The following is a 12,227-nucleotide window of genomic DNA, read 5'->3' as shown; positions in this document are numbered from 1 at the left end:
GTGACCTACCTTCAAACAGTGGCTAACGGAAGTTTTTCATGAAAATGAAAACAGAGGAGTCTTGGAAATTCAGAAGAGAAAGAAGGAAATGGATAAAAATATGGGCAAGTACAAAATTATTTTTATAAGTTTCTTAATTATTTCATATTGGAAGCAAAAAAATTAACACCACCTGATGTGGTACTTTACATATAAAAATACTAAAGATAATTATATTTTGAAATAGAACCTGTAAAGAACATAGGTAGTAATTTTCTACATTTCATTCAACGTGATAAAATATCACTACTAGTGGACTAGGAGCCAACAGTAAGAAAATGGTACAAAAAATACAATGGATGTTAATTTTGCCCCAGTCATCCCTCAACAGGATCGATTCTGAGGTGGTACTCAGAGTCTGCAATGGTGTTAGACACTGTTTTTTTTATGATTTTTTAAAAGATTTTATTTATTCATTCAAAAGACACACACACACACACACACACACACAGAGACAGGCAGAGACACAGGCAGAGGGAGAATGCAGGGAGCCCGACATGGGACTTGATCCTGGGTCTCCAGGACCACAACCTGGGCCAAAGGCAGGCGCTAAACCGCTGAGCCACCCAGGGATCCCCTAGACACTGTTTTTTCTTCAGTGGCACTTTATTAACTTCTCCACTTTCCTGTCCAACTCTCTTCATTCCCTCTGTTCTCCCGAAGTGACCTCCAAAATAATCTGTGCCTGATTCCTTGTCTCACCTTTTGTGCAAAACCTGAGTAGTACTGTTGGTCCCAAAAGTGGTCCTAGAAATGAAAACTCGAGTTTGAGAATCTAAAACTAGATTGCTTATTAGTCAGATGGAAATGAAGGCCACATTGCTCATGGCAAGTATGAGGATAATCATCATCATCATCATCCTGTAATAGAAGGATTCTCCTGTGTGATAGATGAGCGTGAGGTTGGGTAGATTTGTATAGTAGCTATAGCACTTGAACAAGATGAGGCAATGATAAGTTTATGAGTTGTGGAGTTACTGACTTTTCTGCCTTACAAGCCTTGAAGATGGGATGCCTGGGTGGCTCAGCAGTTGAGTGTCTGCTTTTGGCTCAGGGCGTGATCCCAGAGTCCCAGGATCGAGTCCTGCATCAGGCTCCCTGTGTGGGGCCTGCTTCTCCCTCTGTCTCAGTCTCTGTATCTCTCTGTGGCTCTCATGAATAAATAAATAAAATCTTAAAGAAAAAAAAAAAAAGAAGGCTCGAAGATACAGGTTCAAGTTAGTTGTCAACACAGGGAACACAGTGAAGGATAGTAGACCTCCATAAAAGCATTCAGAAGATTCTTATGTCCTGAGAAGTGAGGCTGTGTCCTAAGTCATGCTCAAGGTTTAATAGCTTCAGGATGGTAAGGGATTGCAATGGTGCAGGTGTTAAAGACTTGTGTGAAATTCAGGCTAGTGGAAGAACCCATTCCTCTCTAATAGAGAGGAGTACCCTACCACTTCCTGGAGATTGTAGATGCCCAACATGAAGCAGATGCCTTTCAAAATCATACTTGGCCTTCTCAAAAACTACCATACCTATCCTCATTTCTTTCATTAATATTTAATGTAGTTATTGATTGATTTAGTTCTGCAATTTCAATATTTATGTTTGGTTCCTCTTTTTTTATCTCTAATTTTTTGCTTTTTTTCTGTTGAATTTGAATATTTTTAGAATTTTACTTTAATTGATTTGTTGACTTTTTAGCAGTATTTCTCTGCATTATATACAGTATACTTCAACTTTTCACCTTCTAGTTAGAGTTAATAATGTACCATTTCACATAAAATGTCAAAACCTTGCAACCATAAAAGTCCATTTACCTCCTCCCTGGCATTGTTGTTTGTGTTATAGCTGTTTTATGTGCATTATAAATCCAAGATGATGTAATTTTTGGTTTCTAGTTGTTATGGACTGAATGTGTGTGTCCTGCCAGAATTAATTTGTTGAAACCAAGACCCCCAATATGATATTAGGTATTAGGAATTGGGGCCTTTGGGAATTAATTTGGATTAAATGTGGTTATGGGGGTGGGGCCCCATGAGTTGGATTTAGGGTCCTTGGTAAGAATCACCAGAGAGCTTGCTTCCTCTTCTGTGCTCTCTGCTACATGATTCAATGAGAAGTTAGCAGTTTTGTGATCCAGAAGAGGGTTCTCATCAGAATTTGACCACGCTGGCACCCTGATCTTGAACTGTCAGCCTCCAGAACTGTGAGAAATACATATATTGGTAAGCTACTCAATATATGATTTTTTGGGGGGTAACAGTTCTTGTAATGACTGACACTGAGCCAAAATGTAGAGATTAATATGTTATCAATAGAATGGATCAGAACGTTATCAAGAATTGCATGATAATCCAGGTCCCTTAGGAATATATTGTGATGGAGAAAACAAGAATTAAGATTGTCACAGGGTAATACAGCAAATACGTACTGCTGTCTACCTCAAGAGAAGGTGCTGATCCATTTCAATTATATAAGCTACACTGTGTCTTAGGAACACTGTGGTCCATAGGCCATCACCACAGATCTCTGTGAGCAGAGTCCTTCTAGTTACGTTTTCATCCTGTGCCCTTTATAGTTTTGTACTTGCTCCATCTTTGTTAGTGTTGCCATCTGGCATCTGCAGTGTCAATTCCATCGTCTCCTTCGGCATTTGTGAGACGAGTTCCACAGTAGCATCTCCTACCATTAGTTTTGGCCTATGGAGGACTGTCACCACTAAGCTTACTTGTATCTGTGCTCCCCTCACTAGGATGTTCCTTACCACTTTACTGTCCTTTGGGCCCTACAAAGTTGGCATGGTCTCTGTAGAGTGAACTAGCAATCTCGTTCCTCTTTGTAACTACTGGTGCTTTGGTTTTAAAATTGTAGGATGAATCTATTAATAGGTTGTTATTTCAGTGGATTTGGGTGAAACGTGTTCTATATGCAATGCTGAAATAGAATGTAAAACAATGCATTATAAGTAATGAGAGTATTTTTCCCAGAATATATATTTTTAAAGATTTTATTTATTTGAGAGGAGACAGAGACAGTGGCAGAGATAATGAGAGACAGTGTAAGCGGGGAGGAGAGAGAGAATCAGGCTCCTCACTGAGCATGGAGCCCAAGATGACATGGGGCTTCATCCCAGGATCCCAAGATCATGACCTGAGCTGAAGGCAGTCTGAACTACCCAGAGCTGGTTCAGAAAATTTTTTAGGATATAGCTCAATTGTATTTTTATATACTATAAATGTATTTTTTCTGTCTTTAATGCTTTTACTCTAGATATCGACATGGCTCATCCCTTATATCCTTCCAGTGTTTTCTGAAGTGTAATATCATTGAGGATTTCCTTTACTGGACCCCACCTCCCACCAGCTTGCTGATGAAAAACTTCCTTTTTGTATGTCTTTGCTTTTAAAGGAAGGGTCACCATGTTACCAACCCCATACTGATTCTTTGAGCTTAAACGTTATTGCTTCTAATAGCCTAGAAATAGAGCAAAGCAGCATCCTGTAAAACTCTGAAAAGAACCCAGAATCTCAACATTTAAAGACCTTTGTAGAGAAAAAAGAATTTTCTTCATCTTAAACTGCAAGACAGAAAAGTATTCATAGCTCCAAGTGTATGGAGACACACCGGTTCCATCTCTGCTTTTCTTGCTCTGCTAGTAGGGATGGCTTTGCCTTGCCCAGTCTTTAATAGGTAAAGATTAAAACTCTACATAATAGAGGATTTTCATCTATCTACAAAAGGCTTATTTCGAAATGTGGGTATCTTCAAGTGAAATACAACTGACTTTGCCATTGATGAATTCAGCCTCTATTTTTATTAGCATTGGTGTTGATATTATATCATTTGAATAAAATGTCATTTGTTAAAAAAAATTTGCTGTTTTTTATGCAATTCAGTTTATTTGCTGTTTTATTAATTCTTTATAATGTCATGTTTTCTTTCTGTTGGTATGATCGCTTTCTTTTTTTTTAAATTTTTTTATTATTATTATTTTTTATTTATGATAGTCACAGAGAGAGAGAGAGAGAGAGAGAGGCAGAGACACAGGCAGAGGGAGAAGCAGGCTCCATGGACCGGGAGCCCGGTGTGGGACTCGATCCCGGGTCTCCAGGATCACGCCCTGGGCCAAAGGCAGGCGCCAAACCGCTGCGCCACCCAGGGATCCCGGTATGATCGCTTTCTTAATTAAAATCTAAACCATCATGATGATGCACCACTTATTTAGCTCTTCTGTATAACTGGAACGCAGCAATCTGTTTCCTCTGTACCTGCTATTTCCTAAACTTTACAGCATCTGCCTCGAATCTGTTTGAAACTTTGTAAGGTACCTTGGTTTTCTACCTCTCACAGTTACGTTCCCAGGATTTATGAGAGGTTCTCTTGGACTCCAACCCCTCCTGCATGGCCGTCGTACATTCCCCTCGGAACCGGCCATCTTGTCCTGTCACTTTGCACACTACAGGGACGCTCTCATATTCTCCATGCTTTCCTGAAATCAGTAACTGCTCTGGCCAAGGAAGCCAAGTGCAAGCTGACCATCCCCTCCAAGGAACAGAGCAACGATGATCGGTGGATGCAGGACGAGATAGAGATCGGCTACATCCAAGCCCCACACAAGACCCTGCCCATGGTCTTTGACTCTCCGAGGAACTTTGATGCCTGAAGGACTTCCCCATCAAGTGCTTGCTGGGTCCAGATTTTGGCTACGTGACATCCAAGCCCCACACAAGACCCTGCCCGAGGTCTTTGACTCTCCGAGGAACTCTGATGCCTGAAGGACTTCCCCATCAAGTGCTTGCTGGGTCCAGATTTTGGCTACGTGACTTGAGGGCCCGAGACTGGAGAGGTTACTACTTTCCACTCCTTTGGAAACCTGGAAGTGAGCCCCCCGGTCACGGTCGGGAGGAAGAAGTACCCTCTGGGCAGGATCCTCATTGGGAGTGGCGGCTACCCCAGCAAGGAGAGCCAGGAGATGCACCAGGCCGTGCAGGACTTCCTCAGCGCCCAGCAGGTGCAGGCGCCTGTGAAGCTCTACTCCGACTGGCTGTTTGTGGGCCACGTGGACGAGTTCCTGAGCTTCGTGCCCGCGCCCAAGAAGGGCTTCCAGCTGCTGCTGGCCAGCCCCCGGGCCTGCTACGCACTGCTGGAGGAGCAGCTCAAGGGGGGGCCACGGGGAGGCTGTGCTCTTTGAAGGCATCAAGAAAAAAAAAAGCAGAAAGTAAAGGACATCCTGTCAGACAAGAAACTGAGAGACCAGAATTCATACGTGGAGAAATGCATCGACTGGAACTGGGAGGTGCTGAAGTGGGAGCTGGGCCTGAGTGAGAGGCACATCGTGGACATCCCCCAGCTCTTCAAGCTCCAGGAGGAGAACAGTGGGATCCTCAAGGCCGAAGCCTATTTTCCAAACATGGTGAACATGCTGGTGCTGGGGAAGCACCTGGGCATCCCCAAGCCCTTCGGTCCCATCATCAATGGCCAGTGCTGCCTGGAGGAGAAGGTGCGGTCCCTGCTAGAGCCGCTGGGCCTGCCCTGCACCTTCATTGACGACTTCTACGCCTACCACGGGCGGCACGGGGAGGTCCACTGGGGCACCAACGTGCGCCGGCAGCCCTTCTCCTTCAAGTGGTGGAACATGGTGCCCTGAGCCCGCCTCCACCCACCACCCAGGAGTCCTTGCCCTCCCGAAGCTCCCAAAGCTCCCGGCCAGACACTCTGGTCCCCTGCAGTGTGGCATTGCAAGAGCGCCTGGGCACAGGCTGGCTCCCTGGCTGTAGCCACCCTCCCGGCAACAGCTTGCCCCCTTCCTCTGTGCCCTGGCCTCTGGGGCAACCCTTTATGAGGACCCCAAGATAGTCCTGGCCTTGCAAACTCGTTTCTGCTGTGTGACGCCATAATAAAGTTTTATAATCTCTTTGTAAGTGAAAAAAAAAAAGGCTAAGAATAGGCTTTCATCCTAGAACTTACTGCAGTCTGCCATAACAAATAACTTACTTTTTTGACCCCTACCTACCCTTTCTTCCCCATCTAGAATTAAATCTCTGTGAGTGCATGGAGTTTCCTTTTGTTCACTGCCATAAACCTCTTGCCAAGACTTGTGCCTGGTACAAAGTAAGTGCTTAAATGTTGTTGAGGGTATGCCCACATTGAAGTTCTTCCTGCCATTGGGAGAATACTGCATTGTTTAGAGGAAACTGAAGTTAAAAAAAAAAAAAGAAAAGAAAAGAAAAATAGAAAAAAAGAAAACAACCTGGGAGGCAGGGCAAGATTGCGGAAGAGTAGGGTCCCCAAGTCACCTGTCCCCACCAATTTACCTAGATAACTTTCAAATCATCCTGAAAACCTATGAATTCGACCTGAGATTTAAAGAGAGAACAGCTGGAATGCTACAGTGAGAAGAGTTTGTGCTTCTATCAAGGTAGGAAGATGGGGAAAAATAAAGAAATAAAAAAGCATCCACTGGGGCAGGGGCCCCACGCGGAGCCCGGCTAAGGCCGGGGCGAGTGTCCCCAGGACAGGAGAGCCCCATCCCGGAGAAGCAGGAGCTGCACCAACCTTCCCGGATGGAAAGGCACTTGCAGGGAACTCGGGCAGGATCCCAGGAGGGGCAGTGATGCCCTCAGGCTCCCAGGGGCAGTAATAGGAACTGCGCCCTGGGGGAGAGCCCGCAACACACCGCAGGCCGAGCTCCCTAAAGGGCTGGAGCGTGTGCCCAGCAGGACCCGGGAGCAGATCAGGCGGCAGCTGGCAGCGACTCCTCGGCGGAGGGGGCTGCGCGGCCCGGGAGCAGCTCGGGCGGTGGCTCCATGCAGAGGGGGCTGTGTGGCCCAGGAGCTGCTCAGGCAGTGCAGGCCCGGAGCCCAGGGTGCAGGGGACTCAGCCCAAGGTCTGGTGCTCCCCCAGGACAGGTGGAGGCCGGGAGGACACAGGGCAGTAAGGACACAGGACAGGAAGGATGCTCTAGAACACCGGGCGGCCCTGGCTGTGCGGGTCGGCGCCCCGCCCCAGCATCCAGGCCCCTGCAGATTGGGAGACTGCAGTAGTTACTGCGGGAGCTGACTCCAGAGCTGGAGAGCTGGCCACTGCCACTGTTTTTGTTCCTCCTGGTGTCACCTCATACCTGGAACTGAGCAAGGCCGCAAGGGAGCAGAGTCTCACGGGATAAACAGCTCCCACAGAGCCGCACAACTGTCAAGGGGCTGGGCAGCTCCCACAGGTGCACACACCTGAGAATCAGCACAGCAGGCCCCTCTCCCAGAAGACCAGCTGAAAGGACAGGGGAAGAGCAAGTTTTTTACCAGGCAGCGCTAGAAAGTTCCAGGGGAAGTCTAGGGACATAGAGTACATAGAATCAGAGGATACCTCTTGTTTTTTGTTTTTTGTTTTTTGTTTGTCCCCCCACCCTTTTTTTCTCTCTTTTTCTCCTTTTTCCAGTACAACTTGTTTTAGCTACACTACACTGAGGAAAATGACTAGAGGAAAAACTCACCAAAAAAGAAAGAATCAGAAACAGTCCTCTCTCCCACAGAGTTACAAAGTTTGGATTACAATTCAGTGTCAGAAAGCCAATTCAGAAGCACCATTATACAGCTACTGGTGGCTCTTAAAAAAACATAGGATTCAAGAGACTTTATGACTGCAGAATTTAGATCTAATCAGGCCAAAATTAAAAATTAATTTAATAAGATACAATCCAAACTGGAGGTTCTAATGACGAGGATTAATGAGGTAGAAGGACGAGTGAGTGATAAACAAGACAAGTTGATGGCAAGGAAGGAGGCTGAGGAAAAAAGAAAAACAAAAGATCATGAAGTTAGGTTAAGGGAAATAAATGACAGGCTCAGAAGGAAAAAATCTACATTTAATTGGGGCTCCCGAGGGCGCCAAAAGGGACAGAAGGCCAGAAAGTGTGTTTGAACAAATCATAGCTGAGAACTTACCTAACTTGGGAAGGGAAACAGGCATTCAGAGCCAGGAGATAGAGAGATCCCCTCCTAAAATCAATAAAAACCGCTCAACACCTCGACATTTAATAATGAAACTTGCAAATTCCAAAGATAAAGAGAAGATCCTTAAAGCAGCAAGAGACAAGAAATCCCTAAACATTATGGGGAGGAGTATTAGGGTAACAGCAGACCTCTCCACAGAGACCTGGCAGACCAGAAAGGGCTGGAAGGATATATTCAGGGTCCTAAATGAGAAGAACATGCAGCCAAGAATACTGTATCCAGCAAGGCTCTCATTCAGAATAGGACAGATAAAGAGCTTCCAAGATAGGGAGAAACTGAAAGAATATGTGACCTCCAAACCAACTCTGCAAGAAATATTAAGGAGGACTCTGTAAAAAAAAAAAAAAAAGAGGAAGTCCAAGGAAACAATCCACAAAAACAAGGACTGAATAGGTATCATGATGACACTAAATTCATATCTTTCGATAGTAACTCTAAACATGAATGGGCTTAATGACCCCCTCAAAAGGCGCAGGGTTTCAGACTGGATAAAAAAGCAGGACCCATCTATTTGCTGTCTACAAGAGACTCATTTTAGACAGAAGGACACCTACAGCCTGAAAATAAAAGGTTGTAGAACCATTTACCATTCAAATGGCCCTCAAAAGAAAGCAGGGGTAGCCATCCTTATGTCAGATAAATTAAAGTTTATTCCGAAGACTGTAGTAAGAGATGAAGAGGGACACTATATCATACGTAAAGGGTCTATCCAACAAGAGGACCTAACAATCATGAATATTTATACCCCGAATGTGGGAGCTGCCAAGTATATCAATTAATAACCAAAGACATACTTAGATAATAATACACTTATACTTGGAGAATTGACACTGCTTTCTACAATCAACAGATCTTCTAAGCACAACATCTCCAAAGAAACAAGAGCTTTCTTTTTAATTTTTATTTATTTATGATAGTCACAGAGAGAGAGAGAGAGAGAGAGAGAGAGAGAGGCAGAGACACAGGCAGAGGGAGAAGCAGGCTCCATGCACCGGGAGCCCGACGTGGGACTCCATCCTGGGTCTCCAGGACCACGCCCTGGGCCAAAGGCAGGCGCCAAACCGCTGCACCACCCAGGGATCCCGAAACAAGAGCTTTAAATGATACACTGGACTAGATGGATTTTTTTTAAAAGATTTATTTATGACAGACATAGAGAGAGAGAGAGAGAGGCAGAGACACAGGAGGATGGAGAAGCAGGCTCCATGCTGGGAGCCTGACGTGGGACTCGATCCTGGGTCTCCAGAATCCCGCCCTGGGCCAAAGGCAGGCGCTAAACTGCTCAGCCACCCAGGCATTCCCCTGGACTAGATGGATTTCACAGATATTTACAGAACTTTTTTTTTTAATAAATTAATTTTTATTGGTGTTCAGTTTACCAACATACAGAATAACACCCAGTGCTCATCCCGTCAAGTGTCCCCCTCAGTGCCCGTCACCCATTCACCCCCACCCCCCGCCCTCCTCCCCTTCCACCACCCCTAGTTCATTTCCCAGAGTTAGGAGTCTTTATGCTCTGTCTCCCTTTCTGATATTTCCCACACATTTCTTCTCCCTTCCCTTATATTCCCTTTCACTATTATTCATATTCCCCAAATGAATGAGAACATACACTGTTTGTCCTTCTCCGATTGACTTACTTCACTCAGCATAATACCCTCCAGTTCCATCCACGTTGAAGCAAATGGTGGGTAGTTGTCGTTTCTAATGGCTGAGGAATATTCCATTGTATACATAAACCACATCTTCTTTATCCATTCATCTTTCCATGGACACCGAGGCTCCTTCCACAGTTTGGCTACTGTGGACATTGCTGCTAGAATCATCGGGGTGCAGGTGTCCTGGCGTTTCACTGCATCTGAATCTTTGGGGTAAATCCCCAACAGTGCAATTGCTGGGTCGTAGGGCAGGTCTATTTTTAATTCTTTGAGGAACCTCCACACGGTTTTCCAGACTGGCTGCACCAGTTCACATTCCCACCAACAGTGTAAGAGGGTTCCCTTTTCTCTGCATCCTCTCCAACATTTGTGGTTTCCTGCCTTGTTAATTTTCCCCATTCTCACTGGTGTGAGGTGGTATCTCATTGTGGTTTTGATTTGTATTTCCCTGATGGCCAGTGATGCAGAGCATTTTCTCATGTGCTTGTTGGCCATGTCTATGTCTTCCTCTGTGAGATTTCTCTTCATGTCTTTTGCCCATTTCATGATTGGATTGTTTGTTTCTTTGGTGTTGAGTTTCATAAGTTCTTTAAAGATCTTGGAAACTAGCCCTTTATCTGATATGTAATTTGCAAATATCTTCTCCCATCCTGTAGGTTGTCTTTGAGTTTTGTTGACTGGATCCTTTGCTGTGCAAAAGCTTCTTATCTTGATGAAGTCCCAATAGTTCATTTTTGCTTTTGTTTCTTTTGCTTTCGTGGATGTATGTTGCAAGAAGTTACTGTGGCCAAGTTCAACAAGGGTGGTGCCTGTGTTCTCCTCTAGGATTTTGATGGAATCTTGTCTCACATTTAGATCTTTCATCCATTTTGAGTTTATCTTTGTATATGGTGCAAGAGAGGGGTCTAGTTTCATTCTTCTGCATGTGGATGACCAATTTTCCCAGCACCATTTATTGAAGAGACTGTCTTTCTTCCAGTGGATACTCTTTCCTCCTTTATCGAATATTAGTTGACCATAAAGTTCAGGGTCCACTTCTAGGTTCTCTATTCTGTTCCATTGATCTATGTGTCTGTGTTTGTGCCAGTACCACACTGTCTTGATGACCACAGCTTTGTAGTACAACCTGAAATCTGGCATTGTGATGCCCCCAGATATGGTTTTCTTTTTTAGAATTCCCCTGGCTATTCGGGGTCTTTTCTGATTCCACACAAATCTTAAAATAATTTGTTCTAAGTCTCTGAAGAAAGTCCATGGTATTTTGATAGGGATTGCACTAAACGTGTAAATTGCCCTGGGTAACATTGACATTTTCACAATATTAATTCTGCCAATCCATGAGCATGGAATATTTTTCCATCTCTTTGTGTCTTCCTCAATTTCTTTCAGAAGTGTTCTATACTTTTTAGGGTATAGATCCTTTAGCTCTTTGGTTAGGTTTATTCCTAGGTATCTTATGCTTTTGGGTGCAATTGTAAATGGGATTGACTCCTTAATTTTTCTTTCTTCAGTCTCATTGTTAGTGTATAGAAATGCCATTGATTTCTGGGCATTGATTTTGTATCCTGCCATGCTACCAAATTGCTGTATGAGTTCTAGCAATCTTGGGGTGGAGGCTTTTGGGTTTTCTAGGTAGAGTATCATGTCATCAGCGAAGAGGGAGAGTTTGACTTCTTTGCCAATTTGAATGCCTTTAATGTCTTTTTGTTGTCTGATTGCTGAGGCTAGTACTTCCAATACTATGTTGAATAGCAGTGGTGAGAGTGGACATCCCTGTCTTGTTCCTGATCTTAGGGGAAAGGCTCCCAGCGCTTCCCCATTGAGAATGATATTTGCTGTGGGCTTTTCGTAGATGGCTTTTAAGATGTCGAGGAATGTTCCCTCTATCCCTACACTCTGAAGAGTTTTGATCAGGAATGGATGCTGTATTTTGTCAAATGCTTTCTCTGCATCTAATGAGAGGATCATATGGTTCTTGGTTTTTCTCTTGCTGATATGATGAAGCACATTGATTGTATTATGAGTGTTAAACCAGCCTTGTGTCCCAGGAATAAATCCTACTTGGTCATGGTGAATAATCTTCTTAATGTATTGTTGGATCCCATTGGCTAGTATCTTGTTGAGAATTTTTGCATCCACGTTCATCAGGAACATTGGTCTATAATTCTCCTTTTTGGTGGGGTCTTTGTCTGGTTTTGGAATTAAGGTGATGCTGGCCTCATAGAACGAATTTGGAAGTACTCCATCTCTTTCTATCTTTCCAAACAGCTTTAGTAGAATAGGTATGGTTTCTTCTTTAAACGTTTGATAGAATTCCCCTGGGAAGCCATCTGGCCCGGGACTTTTATGTCTTGGGAGGTTTTTGATGGCTGCTTCAATTTCCTCCTTGGTTACTGGCCTGTTCAGGTTTTCTATTTCTTCCTGTTCCACTTTTGGTAGTTTGTGGCTTTTTAGAAATGCGTCCATTTCTTCTAGATTGCCTAATTTATTGGCAGATAGCTGTTCATAGCATGTTTTTAAAATCGTTTGTATT

The 12,227-nt window shown here is 44.1% G+C and overlaps 1 pseudogene; it reads left to right on the top strand.

Annotated features, from left to right (window-relative positions):
- The first annotated feature begins 873 nt into the window (after positions 1–873).
- On the top strand, positions 874–5,716 carry LOC129499130 (protein-arginine deiminase type-4-like; annotated as a pseudogene).
- The last annotated feature ends 6,511 nt before the right edge of the window (positions 5,717–12,227 follow it).

Source organism: Nyctereutes procyonoides, unplaced genomic scaffold (assembly GCF_905146905.1).
Source record: "Nyctereutes procyonoides isolate TBG_1078 unplaced genomic scaffold, NYPRO_anot_genome, whole genome shotgun sequence".
Lineage (NCBI taxonomy): Eukaryota > Metazoa > Chordata > Mammalia > Carnivora > Canidae > Nyctereutes > Nyctereutes procyonoides.
The sequence above is the reverse complement of the archived record's forward strand: the minus strand, read 5'-3'. Positions and strand labels throughout refer to the sequence as shown.